Genomic DNA, 17298 nt, shown 5'->3' with positions numbered 1-17298 from the left:
AATCTTAGATAAAGAAATAGACACGATGTCGTATTCGTACTCCGGACGCCACATTGAACAGACGGGCTGAAAGCGGAACGGAATTATCGTGTTAAGGACCCGACACGATCTGTTCAGTCGTGTTCGGCGTACCGACTGCAGTCACGTGTCACCGACTACTTCGGAAATCCACTGCGGAAAGATCAATAGGCATATCCCGCGCGTCTTCAACATTCCGAGAATACGCCAAGAATTCCGAGGATATTCTCATACTGTGTTCGAGGGGAAAATTAACCGTTTCGCGATCTCTTTATAATATATATACATTGACTGGCGAATTACGAGAGAATTCATCTCCGAGAGTGAATTTCCGTAATGGTTCCGTCGAGAGTCCTTATACCAGGGGCGCGAGAAACGCTCTTCCATGGATTATAAATTTTCGTAAGGATCTACATATAAACAATGAAACGATCCCTCAGACGTGGGATAAAATTTATGAAGCAATCGACGAGGCAATCCTTGTCGCGAAAACACGTATCCTGATCTTTAACGCCGAGTCTTGTATCTTGATCATCTTCTATTAGGTATCGATTAGCGACCTACGTTCGATTCGATGCAGCGCGCGTGCTAAGATTAATTGTTATATCGATTTGCCATGAATTTTAATGCGTGCAGAACTCCGCAGAGTAGTACTACTTGATTAGCATTCGCTTTGTCAGAGGTAAGAGCGCATTATAGCGCGTGCCGCGACGTGTTGTGAATATTGTCATCGACTTCAAGTGGATGTACCACCTTTCTACTTCAACCGTTTCCTCTCATATCTCGCAAATAATTTCATTGCTTTGTTCCGTCGAGCCATTATTTTAATTATGCTTTTAAATTGATCGTGATTAAAGTATGTTTTACCATCCCTAAAGAGATAGATCGATCTAGTCGATTAGAAAAATAGTTAATTTAAAGCTACACGATATAATTTTTCAGTTTATATTAAATTCAGTATATATTAAATGTGTTTTTGAATTTCTATTATTTAAGGCAAAAATGTATTTCGCTTTAAAATTCACCTGCAATAATAACGTGAAAATAATTTTTATATACTGAAATATTATATCGTCGAGCTTTAAATTAATTATTTTATCTTCATAGGCTTTTTGAAATTGTAAAAAAGTACATCTTGATAAATTTTAATATTTTTATATTACTGCGTATCTCTTTACATCTCGTTTATGTTAATTTTTTACGTTATATATATAAATATAATATAAATTTTCACAATTATATGCATAATTATACGATAGCAGACAAACTTAAATAAAAAAATATGATAGCTTTACGACAGATTTTCTTGTGAATTTGTGTACGGCTTTTGCAGCTCACACGGCTCGATTGTTGTCAATGGTGAGCTTATCGTTGACAAAAGCACGACCATACGGACAGATCGATGGTTACATTTCCACGCACGTGAACTTTAAAAAACGTTCATAAGGATTTATTATCTGACACGTGATAACCAAACCAACTCGTCCGAACTTGCAAACACTCGCGATATTTAAATCTACAGACATTGCATGTCATTACATCATTCGCGCGCGTTATACCGTAAAAACCGCGTAAAAACCGATACTCGCAAGCAGAGGAATAAAAATTTGGATTGGACGCAAAGCGCGTAAATTTCAATCGATCCGGACAGACCTCTTCGCCCGATGAGGGAGAAGGACCGTCGTAAGACTTTAAGATGCAATTTTCGCGTCCCTAGCAAAGGACCTCGCCGGTACAGTACGGAATGCCAATCAGTTTGGAATTCACGGCGATGTTGCGCTGTCCGTCCAGTTCAATAGGCATTTACCCCACATTTCCGAATTCCAAGGATATGACTGACCGACAACGCGGCGATGTACGATCGTCCCTCCGTAACTTTCGCACGGACTTCTGATCAAGGGTCCCTGCAAGATAGACTGGTCAGTCACGATGGCGCGGTCGTAAAGAGAGATCAATAGACAGCGTACGTCCGTGTGTGTTCCAGATTCCGTGAATGTTCCGAACAGTCACGCTGTTCTCTCTCTCTCTCTCTCTCTCTCTCTCTCTCTCTCTCTCTCTCTCTCTCTCTCTCTCTCTCTCTCTCTCTCTCTCTCTCTCCCTCTTTAACTCGGCTCTTCACCAAATTATGGATAGCGATGGTCGAAGTGGGCCCATCAAGGGAGCGTCTGCCGGCTACGAGTTGCAGACAGAGCCTCTTGCCGCCGATTCCGAACCATTATCGTCGATTCTAATGCGGCCCCTAATGCGAGCGACTCTAATGCTTCAGTTGCCTCTTCGTCAATGACGTAGAATTATTAAGCCATTCGTCGATCGAGGCTTACTTATAATTTTTATCTGTTTGCTTAATCGAGAAAGATAAGCCATCATGTTTCATTATCATAAATTTTGTCACGTTACTTTAAATATCTTTTTATTTGATTCGCGAGAGATAAATGTGTTATATGATTATATTTTATAAAAGAATAAAGTAAAATCAAATCAAATTTTTATAGGTACTTCTCATGAATCAAACAACATTATAATTGAAATTATATTTGTTTTTTTGCGCACGTAGATCCTTAATTATTGCAAAATACGAGGGTGAATTCTACACGCGAACGTAGCGCGAGTTTCTCACCACCATAGTGTGTCAGTTGTATTCTGCAGCTATCACATCGGGCCATCTGGGACATTTAAGGATGATTTTGGTCGCTCTCGGGGAATGTTAATGGAATATCTCGGAGATGTCTACATATCGCAGTGCAATATGGTCTCGGTTAATCTTGGACAGATTTTGCACACTCTAGGGACGTGCGAAATATTATGTATATCTCTGATTACTCTCTTACTTGCTCGGAAATCTTTCTATTTTTCGCAGAACGAGGAACGCGCGAGGAATATATTGTATATCGCGCAAATAAATCGACATTCAAAGGTTTTTGTCTGGGACGAAATATCTTGTTGGTATGTCCACGTACGTGCCAGTAGCTAAACCAAGACTAGATATAGAGCACGTATGAAAACCGCAAGGTCGACCGCAAGTTTGTCTATCAAGGAATTCGGGCGTGCATTCGTGTAATGACCTAATTTAGAAGAAATACATATTTCCTTCCTTATGTAGGTATATAACTAATTATTTATATGGCGGCAAGTGTGATTGCACATTCTACAACACTATATCTTTAAAATTTCTCACATGCCATAATGCACCAGAGTCAGCTGAATTAAAGATGATTAAAAAAAAAAAAATTTAAATAAATACAATATCAATTTCGCAAGGATGCTTTTAAGTTAAGTAAAAACAAGTCATGATAGGATTCAATGTCTTTAGAAAGAAAGAAATTATTATTCTTGCAGATAGCATCTTTGATATTTGTTTGTCGATTAAAAGCGAATTGTAAATAAAAAACATCGAAGTAAAAGATTTTATTAAAAATACTCATTTTCTTGATTATTTACGTAGCTCAATGTATCAGTTTCTTATAACAATATTTTTTATCGGCATTTTAATTGATATTCTATAACATTATTATTACTTTACTGCCGTCGTTATGGAAACAAAAACTGTACAATTTTTTTCAATATAATAGATGCGCATCCATTATCATTTGCATGTTCCATTGAATATTTACATCGCTCAAAATTCCCAAGTGACTCGATCCGTTTCAAACCATTGGCACTGAAACGAAATCCTCGTGAATCGTTTCGCAAGGGTTACCGTATATGTTCTCGCGATAGATCATTCATTTTTCTTATCAGCGTCGTGCACAAACTGATACACACCCGCTTCCGCCGAATGTCGCAGAACGTAATCCGCAGTCTCCATCCATTGTGACAAAACGCGCGGGCCAAAACGAAACGAGGGGAGGAAAAGTCACGAGCGAAAACCATCATTGATCGCGCTCCTCGTCGACGAGAGAGCGAGCTGCTTAAAAAAGAAGAAAAAATCAGGAAAAAATACGCCAGCCAACGCGGGTTGCACCCCCGGCTCTGAAGATGACGACGACAACGAGAGTGCGCATGTATCGAGAGTCCCTGCACGCGATGCACAGTCCTCATGTCGGGAGGTAGATAGGTATGCACGAGCAACCGCGTGTACGTGACGCGTTCAATTTAAATTCAAGACACCGACGCGTATATCGTCCCGGGCGACGTGCACACTACAGAGATCCGCGCGGTAATTCCGCGGCGCGATCGTGATAAGACCGGGCGGTCCTTGAAAGAAGTTCGCGAAAGATACTTGGTCAGAACAGTGGTTGGAGCTAACAAACTTGCGCTATCGAGCCGCTTCTCCATCAGACCGCTAAGATTCGGAGCTTTTTCCTTGGGGATGGAGGCATTTTTCGTCGGATAATTAGGTTCACGATACGCTCGATATCACAACCTTGACTTGAATCTGACCGGAGATTATCTTGGTAATTGTAAGTTAAACTGTGGACTGTTTGTTGGTTAATTAACACTGCGTAAAAAAACTCGCGGATATTAAGATACCTGTGTCTTCGTCAATCTTCTTGTTTAAGATATAAAAGTGAGAATAAGCGATAATGAAGTCTCTCCCTCTCTCTCTCAAGTATTATTATGAAATTAAATATAATCCTAAATTCTGTACATGTACAGATCCAGAATGATCATCCATCGTCATTTTTTTCGAGAATAAGTAACATTGAAAAAATTTGAACACTGCAAATGATTATCTTTCTATATCCTTACTTTTTTAAATTTTTGTTAAAGATTTTTTTTTAATTAATCGATCCATTGTTCCAACTTCCACAATCCGGAGGATCAAAATATCTTTTCCAGGTCTTTTGACTTTGTAAGGCATGGGTGCCTTTACTGATAACTATGTTATTGTCAGCGTAACTTTAACGTTCATTAGAGTATTTACGAGTATCTTCTCATTTGGCAAATGTCTTCGTTAAAGTGAAGATACCATCAAAGGAGTCAAACTTTGATCATAAATTTTGATTACCTTTTAGTTTAATACAATTTTTTAAAATTTAATTTAAAATATTTTATAACAAGGTTTACATAATAGAATACAAAATATAATTTCAAATATAATATAAAATATCTATTATTACATAAAATTATATCAATTATTACACAAAAATGTCTTAAATGCACTGGCGGATTCTTGGGGGGGAGGGGGTTAAACCCCCCCTCTTTGCAAATTAAAAGAAACAGTTTTGCTGAAATTGTTTATAAAATATAAATAAAGAAAAACAAACATTAAAGAGCTATCGACGTCAGGATCCGCTAGTGTATATATATAAGTATAAGATACACTGTAAATTATACTCATTACGCATTCAAGGAGTTAAGTGTAGATTAAGTCAGACATAGGACGAAATGATGAGATAATTTCATTGCACGAAAATAATTAGGTGAAATTCTTTGTATCTATATAATATATATATAATATATATTATATCTATATAATATATATTATATAGATACAAAGAATTTCGCCTAATTATTTTCGTACAACAAAATTATCTCATCATTTAGTCCTATGTCTGACTTAATCTACACTTAACTCCTTGAATGCGTAATGAGTATAATTTACAGTGTATCTTATACATACATATTGTATATATATTATATATATATATATATATATATATATATATATATATAAAGAATTTTGCCTAATTATTTTCGTGCATGAAATTATCTCATCATTTCATCCTATGTCTGACTTAATCTAAACTTAACTCCTTGAATGCGTAATGAGTATAATTTACAGTGTATTTTATACATACATATTGTATATATTACATATATATATAAAGAATTTCGCCTAATTATTTTCGTGCATGAAATTATCTCATTATTTCATCCTATGTCTGACTTAATCTAAACTTAACTCCTTGAATGTGTAATGAGTATAATTTACAGTGTATCTTATACTTTTATATATATATATTTTATATATATATTTTATATATATATATATATATAAGTATAAGATACACTGTAAATTATACTCATCACGCATTCAAGGAGTTAAGTTTAGATTAAGTCAGACATACGACGAAATGATGAGATAATTTTGTTGCACGAAAATAATTAGGCAAAATTCTTTATATCTATATAATATATACAATATGTATGTATAAGATACACTGGAAATTATACTCATTACGCATTCAAGGAGTTAAGTTTAGATTAAGTCAGACATAGGACGAAATGATGAGATAATTTCGCGTCACGAAAATAATTAGGCGAAATTCTTTATATCTATATAATATATACAATATGTATGTATAAGATACACTGTAAATTATACTCATTACGCATTCAAGGAGTTAAGTGTAGATTAAGTCAGACATAGGACGAAATGATGAGATAATTTCGTTGCACGAAAATAATTAGGCGACATTCTTTATATCTATTTAATATATACAATATGTATGTATAAGATACACTGGAAATTATACTCATTACGCATTCAAGGAGTTAAGTGTAGATTAAGTCAGACATAGGACGAAATGTAGAGATAATTTCGTTGCATGAAAATAATTAGGCGAGAAATTCTTTATATCTATATAATATATATAATATATATATAATATATATATATATATATATATATATATATACACTGGCGGATCCTGGGAGGGGGGATTAACCCCCCCCTCTTGCAAATTAAAAGAAACAGTTTTGCTGAATTTGTTTAAAAAATATAAATAAAGAAAAACAAACATTAAAGAGCTATCGACGTCGTTGATCCTGGAATAAAAGCTAATCATGAAACCAAAAATATTAAATAAAATAATTTTGCAACCCCCCCCCCCCTCCCCCATTATCAACGTCAGGATCCGCTGTGCTTAAATGCATATAATACTGAATTTACTAGAAACAATAATTAATTATATCACAAATTTAATAATGATTGACTTGCAATTCAACTTATTAAGCTTGATGTAACGCATGTACAATTATTCCAAAGAGGATCATTAATAAATTTATCAATTCTCTTTATTGTAGAAAAGAATATTTAGAATAGTGGCAAATTTTGCTAGACTTTCTAAAGAAATATTTGACATATAAATGAAACTAGGCAAAGCTTCAATGTGAACCAACAATTAAATCAGAATATAAATCGTGGTTTAAAATTCGCGAGCATACGCGATGAATAAATAAATTAACAATAATCGTGATACTCGATTGTGAGATGCATAATTTCTAAAATCGAAACAATGCGCGATATAATTAAAACTGCAACAATAAAAATGTTTACTTCGATGGATATTCGGAGCGCTTTTCATAATCGTATCTGTAAATGTAATGATTGATATATGCAGATATAAAATCTAATGTCCATTAAAAATAATCCCGTTATCGCCATGTTAAATAGAGGATAATTGGCCCAATAATTTGACTAGATCAAATTTTTTTTGTCAGGTGACAATTATTTCATTGACATTCTGAAAGATTTGACATTTTCTAATAGAAATTGTCTAATATAATTTAACTTTATAATTCTGTACCTTGTATTTTAATTTAATTAATTTTGTATGAAATAAAATTTTGAATGGAATTTTATTGTCGTATATAAAGTCTAACTAATTTATATTTGAAGAATAAAATTTACCTCTTATTTTGATCAAAACATTATTTATGTAAATTAGTTATCGCTTTCTGCTAAATTTTCATTTTCTGACAGAAATTATGTGGTGTAAATTTTTCTTTTCATTTACCGATTGCTCTATTTATTTACTTGCAAAAATCAAATGTTGACTGATGTATAGCAAAAAAATTATTATTGATTGAGTATTTGAGTTATCATCGTTTAATTTTATTTTCAAACTCTCCAATGCTGACCTATATGTAATGTTTAACTTTAAATAGGAAATTGAATATAGCAACATTGCTTATATTGTTCATCACTTTTATTAATAAAATACTCTTATTTAATCTTTAATCTAAAATATTTATTAATAATAATTAGCACTGTGTTATCTGTCTTTGTCAGTTCAAAACATCCGTTTTTGTAATAATCATCTTGATGAATATTCTATCGTCGCTAACAATAAAAACTATGTCATCGTCTGTTCAACTCGGATGATTGACGAAGCAGCCTGACATAAAAAAGTATATAAATCTCTAGTTGATGTATTAGTTAGTTATGTACAACGAGTCAACGACACAAGTAATATACATACCGTATGGTCATTATGTCTCGAATAAGCGGCTACCTAGTTATACATCGGCAGTTTATAATAGGCTTACGATCGATCAATCGATCGATCAATCGATCGCATGGGACTTGTGCCGCATAACCGACACTGCTTGTCCGTAGAACCGCAAAGCTGGCTCGAGCGTGTTCGCGGCGAGAGAACGGTGTCGTCTATCCGGGTTGATTCTATTTGAAGAACGTGTCCCGCGCGCGGTGAGACATCCCGACGCTTTTCGAGCCGATTTTTCTCCGAGATTTTATATTGTGTGTTTACCCGGTAGAATTTTTCTCCGAGAGCGCGAGAGCAACACGCGGAATTCGAAGCTACGGGCTGGAAGGCGAACACGAAAACGGAAACGAAGAAAAGAAGAAAAGAAGACACAGGGAGTAGAATAGAGTTTACATGTTCTAGGTCAGTCCCCTTGCATCTTGTTGCGCGCGAATAAGAACGATAAAATAACTCGTGACAGGAATAGAGAATTTATACGATATTTTATCACATTTATTTTGAATTATATATATTTTATCGCTACTAATCTATCTTAATATTAATATTGCTATTAATTGTATCACGTATCATGGAAATGTAATGAAGAAGAGATAAGATAAAAAAAAGAAACACACACACACACACATATACGTATCGAAGGTATATTTATAAAATAAGTATTTTTCGATTCACACACACATACACATGCAAAATTAAAAGTTCAATAAGAAGAGAATTTCCCAGGTTATTGACACTGACTGAGGGAGAGAAAGATCGAATCATCATATCATTCTGGAATTCTAGTCGCATGGAATATGCGGTGATATCCGCTCGCGTTCGCCATTATGTTCCGGTTGACGGCACGTACCCTTAGTTATTCTATCAGCGTGCGGAGGCACTTACCTCTTTCCGAGTCGAGATCGGCGTATACCCTTATGGTCCTTTTTTCGATTTGATCCCACGATTCAATGCGGAAAACGGTAATCTACGTAAATCCCTGCCTTAAATCGGACTGGATTTGTGTTGCGTCCGGGTCGTGTCTGTGAGGCAAAGGATGTTTGTAAATGTGTTCGTCGAATCCGGATAGAGTAACATACGCGTCGTAGAAACATTTTTGTAACTGAGGATTGAGATGATGACGAAAAGACGAGCACTAAAATGGATTTATATAGAAACTAATAAAACTTTAGAGATTTAGAGATCAACCATCAAAATAACTTTATATTTTATTTTATATTTACAAGTAATATATTTGTAAAAAATGTATAGAATATATAAATATAAATCTTTTTTTTTAAGTTTCTCAAGTTATATTACATCTGATTTGATACGATTGTTCGATTACACTGCTGCTGAGAATTTTTAGAAGTTATTATTTTGAAGCTTCGAGAAGTCACCATCCATTCCTAACTAAGGGTTGTCGCTATGGTGGGTAGAGAGTAAAAGGAAACATCTTATCCCCAGGAAAATGTACATCGCGGTTAAGTTCCGGGCTTGAACTTCGCCTATTACCGTATATAATAAAGGGCCGTTATTTCGCGGCGGTCTTATCTACGTGGCGGCGGCGAAATAAAGAGGCGTTGCTTAGTTTCGTCCGGTAAAAGAGCTCGGGGGCCTTCATAAAAAACAGAGCGAAGTTACGTTGATTAGACATTTTCAGAATGAGTTCGTTATATTTAAATGGTACGTTAGAAATATAGGGCTATTAATTTCTCTCAATCTCTTTAATTATTTTATCAATTGATGATTGAATTAATCGACATATAAATTTCTTCGCGACCATAAATCATTATCGTAATATTTATCGGCCATTTGGATAACACATTTCATACACTACTTTATGTTTTCATTGCAGCTTTTTTGGACACCGTATATGTTTTATAGACACCAATATATAAAACGTCAAAATTGCAAATATTTATTTAATGATATTCAAAAATAATTGGCGTCACTGTTTCATGCAAAATTACGATTTATATATTATGATAATTTTTATAAACATAAATACATCACATAATTGTTTTTCATTACAGTATTGATTTTCATAAAGCTTTTTTTCATGAACATACATTATAATTAAATTCTATTTAATCTTTATAAAATTAATATTTATAAAAAGATTTTTAGAGAAATCAAAATAGAGAAATCAACAACATAATTATCCAAAGATTATAAGAATATCTTTTTAACAACCATAGAGAGAAAGTGCACTGTAAGGAATGATGCAAAGATACGCGGGCGTAACTCCATACATTTCTGTCTTGTCAGAAACACCCAGGCAGGGAAATTCGTCCGACCACCAGCAGCGCGGCTTTTAATAAGACGCGATATATTGTAAGCGTAATATAATGGCGCCGGTTGGATTAAATTAAAGAACGTAGCGAAACGTCCGACATCCAGTGAGCAGTGGCCACGACCTGGCCTGCCGGGGACATTACGGCGTCGTTTATCATCCGTTGCCCTACAATCGGAATCCATATGTATATAACGTAGCCCGGTCGATCGTTCGGATGGATCGCTTAAAGTTGGATCGCCCGGGATATTCGGGGTGCGGGTTAGACAGACAAAAAGCATGGAAATTGGAAACCCTCGGACCTTTTAAACGTAAATGCGGCGAGAGAGCAAAAAATTCGCTACATTGCGCGATCTTTCGCTCCTACGAAACGCGAAGGGGTTTCATGCTTGAAACTTTTCAGCCTGAGGCTGAGACGGAAAGAACAAGTTCTCTCAATAGATGGATACTTATTTTACTACGTTGTTACTGAAATTTCAAGTTACGTTAAGTTGATAAAATATATTGATTAAATTTATATATTTTTTGATTAGTCGATACATTTTCTTGACGTAAATGTTGAAATAAAGTCTTGCTTTTGCATTTTTAAACGTTTAACATTAAATATTTTGTTATTCACATACAACAAGTCAGTTGTATCGCTAGTGGATTGTTTTATTTTCTCATAATGGATGATATTTTTATATAAAAAATATTGTTGGACACACATTTTGTTTACGAAGAAAATTTTAAACAATTATCTTTTTTCGCAAAGCATTTTCCATGGAACACCGCGAGATTTCCAAGGTTCAGATAAAAAAAAAAAAAAAAAAAAAGAAAACTATAGGAGAACGGATAAGTAAATAATCCCTCAATTAAAGGACCTTTCTCATTGTGGACTATAGTTTGGAATCAATACAAAAGATACTGTCCCTCGTATGTGTTAAACCGAGCGCGTCCGATTTCTCCGCACGTCTAACACAAAGCCACGCGCTAATTTTATTTCCCGTGATCGTGAAACTTTGGTATATACTCTCGCTTTACTTTCTTCCGTTACGCTAAAAATAATGCCGTTTTTCTTTCAAAGGGGAATTCTTCTCTTCTCGAACAATATATTTGGTGTGTCAAATAATGTGCGAGTAATCTCGACAAAATTCCGAAAACCTTAGTGAGAGTCTCGCCGAGAGAAATGATATAAAGCTATTGAGATTGCTTCCAGGCTAGCACAATAGCGACAAGATGCTCCAGAAAGCATTCAAGCGACTGGATGCTCGCCAGCTCATCAGTAAGTACGCGAGGTGATGTTAAATCAAAAAGTTTCGGCTCTCGTTCCTGGGCGAGAGCCCGGAAAAATTTCGCGAGAGTGAGAGCACATGCTGGAATTTCGATTCGCTGTCATATTTTTTGAATACGATATGTCGCACGCTACGAGCCGGTTTTCCTTCCGTACCTTCTGTGCGTCGTGTTAAAAAGGCATCCCATATGGTTTTTTCCGTTCCGAATTGCATCGGTTTATCGACTGCCAGCCGATAAATAGGCCGACACGGTTTTATTTTAAAAACATCGACGTTATATAACACGAAAGAGAGTGGCGGTGTGATATATAGTCGCTACGCGATAGTTCGAACGTGGAAACGATCACGTTAAATACGATATACGCGCGATAACATATATATATGTATATAAAATAACAGGTATATGTGTATATATATATATATATATATATATATATATAAAATAACAGGTATTTATTGCGCAAAATTCAAATATTTGCGTGTAGATGGGTATTTCATCATGACTTGATGAAGCACGCGACTGGAATAACTTGTATGTTGATGAAATATTTGTTTTTAAATTGCGCGCAAACGAATTGAATGTGCATTGGGTGAATAGAATTCGGGTAGATGGGGAGAATTGTCGGCGAAATATTTAGAATGAATGAAGCCTCTAAATAGCGGTAAGACGTAAGTGGCGGCAAATTTAACTTAATCAAACTTGTTGGAGTGTGTATTTCGAGGAGATCAAACTACTAGTATTTACTGGAATTATTCGCGAAGCACGGTTTGCTCAATATCCCACGCATATACCCTATGTCTTCGAGAGCTTGCCAACACGGATATAATCAATAATAGCTCAAGTTCGACACTCATCAGTGTTGAATTTTAATTCTCTTATATATAACACGCTATTACAATCAATTCAATTAAGAATCTCGGAATAATATTGCAGCATGAAACCTGAAACTTTATTGGAGTTCTCTATGTAAAAACTAGCTATAAAAAAATAATTACTCTGTACGTTTTTCATTCGCGTTCTTTTAGCTACTGTAATTTTTAATTTTTCGTAAAATTATCCGCTTATAAATATATGTTGTGTTCTCCAATGGTTTTATTAAAAAATAAAATTTATACGGGACATATAGAAACCCGCGGAAATACAATTCGCCAGCCGTATCAGCAACCTGCAGGTAATTTACCGCATGTGGTTAAAGTTGTCAACTCGTGCAACCCTGGTCTGGTTGCATCGTGACGGTTTCCAGTAACGTCACTCCTCGAAAGAAGGAGGCAAGAAAGACGGATCTCGCGCCCGTTGACTTTGTAATTTACGCGGTGTTTTCCTCCACGTCGCTCGCTTTTCACCCGCGGCGAAATAAATATTCACCATGCAACCAAGACCCGGCGAGAACCCCGGGGTTGTTGCTCCTCGCTCACTCTCTCGAACCCGGGTGCTAAGGGTGTCGCGGGGCTCCTTTTTATGCGCATCACGTCGCGGCGACCGAAATTTCGCACTCCCGCGCTCACCATCGCCAGGATTCCGTGGACGGTTGTTTCGTACCGTATGAGAGCAGTGAGATTTACCGACATTGAGGTTCGTCGCCCGTAGGCGATCTCGACCGCGACACGTTCTTGGGATTTCTCAGCGACCGTCCTTCAGCGCTCTGTATATATGTTTCTGCAAACGCGTCTCAGCTGCGCAAATAGAATTTTAAACGTCCGAGCATTTTGGCAGTCCGAGCGACGATCATGAGTACAAATTAATTAACGGGAGCGAATCCAAAAGCTTATGGTTTGGCAATGTTTGTATTGGTTTACCGAGTCCAGATTGTTACATTTAATTCAACTTTTAAATGAATAATTAATTGAATCGTAAAATAAATGACTTTCTCTCCTACTATTCTTTTTTGAATGTACTAGAACTAGAACAACACAAGCGCGCGCCATTCCTGGATTTTATATAAAAAAGAATGATATTTTTATATAAAGTTTGTTTAAACTTAATTAATATTTTTTGACAGTTAGCTGATTAAAGTGTTAATTTGCTAATTAAATTTTAAAATAAAAATATGTTATAAAAATTAAAATAATAATGTTACAAATATGTTATAATACTTTAAACTCGAATAATATTTTTTGACAGAAATCAGCTGATAACTGTCAAAAATATTAATCGAGTTTAAAGTATTATAACATACCTTTCTAAAACAGGCATGTTAAGTCGATTCTCGCAAGTATTGTTGCCTCTTTTCCGCGATGCTGATTGACTGTCTCGATTCGCGTTGTGCGTTATATTCGTATAGTATCGAGAGGCTGTCATCGCGAGAAATAGTAGTTTAACAGTTTGTTCAAAATTAAATTAAATTAAATAATATGTTTTAAATAATATTTAATTAATATTTTTGACAATTTCTCTCGCGTTTTCCTCGCGATGATAGCCTCTCGATGCTACGAATATAACGCACAATGCGAATCGAAACAATCAATCAGCATCGCGGAAAAGATGCAACAATACTTGTGAGAATCGACTTAACATGCTTTTTTTTTTAGAAAGGATTCTATTTTTTAAAATCTTTTTATAATAAAAATTTTTTCTCTAAAGATTTCAAAAATTTTTAAAATAATTGCAACAATTTTCTTGGCAAGCAATCTTATTTCTTCTATTAGAGAGAGAAAGAGGGAGAAAAAAAACTTTCCTATCAATACAATGGTGAAATATGTGTATTTTGTCAAATAAGATAATCATCCCATGATAAAGCATCACCTTGTGTAATTATTTTATTATAAATGATAGAAATTAAGTAAAATTGAAAAATTGCAAGTTAGAGAAATGATTGAAATTTATTTCGTTACTGACATCGTTAAGAGAATCTGTTAATTCTATTGATGTCTCATTTAATTTAATGATTTAAAATATCATCGAGGCTCTCGCTAATTTCATTCAAATTGGGCACACATTGGGCTATTCGCTTGCTGTAGATAATGCGTGTAATCCAATGTAAATGTACGCGTGTAAACTGTCTCTACAGTAGTAGACTCTACAGTGTAAAGTAAACAAGAGGAAACGACTGTTACCACTGCGACGGTATCGACACTAGTCGGCTTCTCGATTGACTTGAGCAAGTCTCGCCGTACCGCGACGAGTGAAATTTCGCGCTATTCTCACCGCGAAATTCCCAGTGGCTGTTTCGCGTATGAACTGTGAGATTTGCGAATCGCCCGCGGCGACAACCCGCGCACCGACACATTTTCGGAATTTGCGACAAGCTGACTATTGCATGCGAACGAGTCGCACCTGGAATAACGGGACGACGGGGTCTTTCTGCAAATTGAATTAAATGATAAGAAAACTGTCATTTCTCTCTTCCTTCACGGACAATTCTCTCGTATTTTTTTTCCGGTCAAAGACCTACGTCGTGTTTCTCCGTTTTATTGCACGCATCGAGAGAGTCTGACAAACATATGGATTATAGACTGGATTGTGTACGATTTTTCCCACAACCGCGTGGTTCTCATAACTTTATCGGAACTGCTGTTTCGCTAGAACGGAAGAACTTTGAACATTCGTAAAGCTTGAATTTCATTTGCGTCAGACTATTTTCCGTATAGTTAAAAATAGAAAGAAAAACATACTGACTCAAACGTCTATTTTCTCTTAATATATTTTATAGTTACAGTAATATAAGCTCCGGAGAGAAATACTGAATTGCTAATCCAAAGCTTGGCAATTTAGAACGTTAGTGCAAATTCAAGTTAACCGGCTGTTCTGCTTTCCCGGATTAAATTTCCGTTGCAAGACATGATTTTCCGTATACTTCCGATCATCAGTTCCTTTTTACGCTGGCGTCGCGTTTAGCAAAAAGGGACGATAGGTATGAGGCCACCAGCACATGGCGGTATCGCCCTTAAGTTCGCACCGTGACCCGTGAATGCACCCGTAATTTCCTCGCTTCGCCTCGACGTTCCCTCAAAGCCTAGCTGCAGAGCGAGGTCATTCGATTTCCTGGGGTATGCATCCTGCAATTTCCACGCGGAAAAGGGTGGACGTTATCGGGTCGATGGGGTGCACGCGTCGGAGGTGCAACTAACGCCCACTGTACAGTGTATTTCTCGTTAATATTTGAGATTAATATATTGATGCAAAGCTAGATAAATAATATATTAAAATAGAAATTAATGTAGTAATGCAATAAGTAAATATAAATGCCGCTGCATGCGTGCAGTTGCACGAATGCCGATAATTTTATGTCGATTAACTGTAATCGCGTTAATCGTAATCAGTTTTCGGATGAATTAACAACGATGACCGCCTCTTCAGCGGAAACCTGCAAAATATTCAAATTCAATATTTGTCTCGCAAATTTATGTAATGGCTTTACCGGGGAAAGAGCGTGCTTTAAAAATCGCCGATCACCGTCAATCGATTACAATCCCACGCGAGCTCGAGCTAATCAGTATCGTTTAAGTCAACGATTAAAAGTTACACAGTGTCGATCTCGTATGTCGGAAAATATTTTGTGCAGTTTATTTTAGAATTTATTTCATAAAATGTGTTTTGTAATATAGTCGGCTGGTTTGTTTGTTAAAAATAAAATATGAACTATTGCTCATATATCAGTTATCAAAACTGTGAAGTGTATTCCAGGCAAATTAATTGCAGAAGAATTAATTTTCTTCTTATGTGTATTGACGCAGCTCTTTATTATTATATATCTCTTTTAATTTGCAAATAATGCGTTAAATATATATCGAGCAAAAATCCATACACGCACAATGTTCTCTATGTGCGATTAATATTGCGGCATAAGCTGTATTAATTTCAGTAATTTTAGAGCTGCGTCTGCTGAACGAATTTATTGCGCGTGTTTCGTCTTTTGTATCTCTCGGAAGGATTATTTTCCGATTGCCTGTCTAGAAGTAAGAATCGACGAGAAAGAAGCGGCGACCTAGACGGGCAAGATAAATGGCTGCTGTCTTGAGAATTCCTAGGAAGGAGATATTATCCCGGAGCTTCCTAAGAAAAACATTATCCTGAGGGATGACGGGAAAAAATGTTGATACCTTGAATACTAAGTCCTGTTTAAACATGATCTATAACGCTCTCTTCATTCCCACTTTGCTCGACCAATCCTTGGCCATCGCCCTCGGAATGCGATGATTTCTTCTTAGGTGCTACTTGGATATCAGAAAGCCGGCAATATAATACTCGCGCTGAGATGCAATGATCTTGAAAAGCGCTGCGCCTTGTCGCTTCTTCTCGTTTCACGAGAAGTTACACGATGGCGAGGAGTCGCTACTTTATTCTTTTAATGCCGCCGGCAATTTATATTTATATTTATATATTTATCTTTTTCGCTTCAGTAAAACCATGATGACTATCAAGCATATGTGTTTGATGAAGTTCACGGTTCGCTTCTCTCGTTTAAAAGATTTAAAAAAGTCATAAAGATTTACGTACTTTACATGTCAGGAGAATTAAATTTGGACGATTAATATTTTTAAGCTGTGCGCAGGGAAAAGGATGAGTCGGCGCTCTCTTGGCTGTTTTTCGCGCCCAAAAGCTAAAAGCAGATTTACCCTTCGG

General features: G+C 35.9%; 1 long non-coding RNA gene across 1 annotated transcript in view; it reads left to right on the top strand.

Annotated features, from left to right (window-relative positions):
• Positions 1–17298, top strand: part of LOC145934869 (uncharacterized) — a 103558-nt gene that overhangs the window by 56907 nt on the left and 29353 nt on the right. The window lies entirely within an intron of this gene.

This window comes from Prenolepis imparis, unplaced genomic scaffold (assembly GCF_030444845.1).
Source record: "Prenolepis imparis isolate NDT839.2.m4 unplaced genomic scaffold, iyPreImpa1.0 SCAF_4, whole genome shotgun sequence".
In the NCBI taxonomy this organism is placed as follows: Eukaryota; Metazoa; Arthropoda; class Insecta; order Hymenoptera; family Formicidae; genus Prenolepis; species Prenolepis imparis.
Note: the sequence above shows the minus strand (reverse complement) of the source record. Positions and strands in the feature narration are given on the sequence as shown.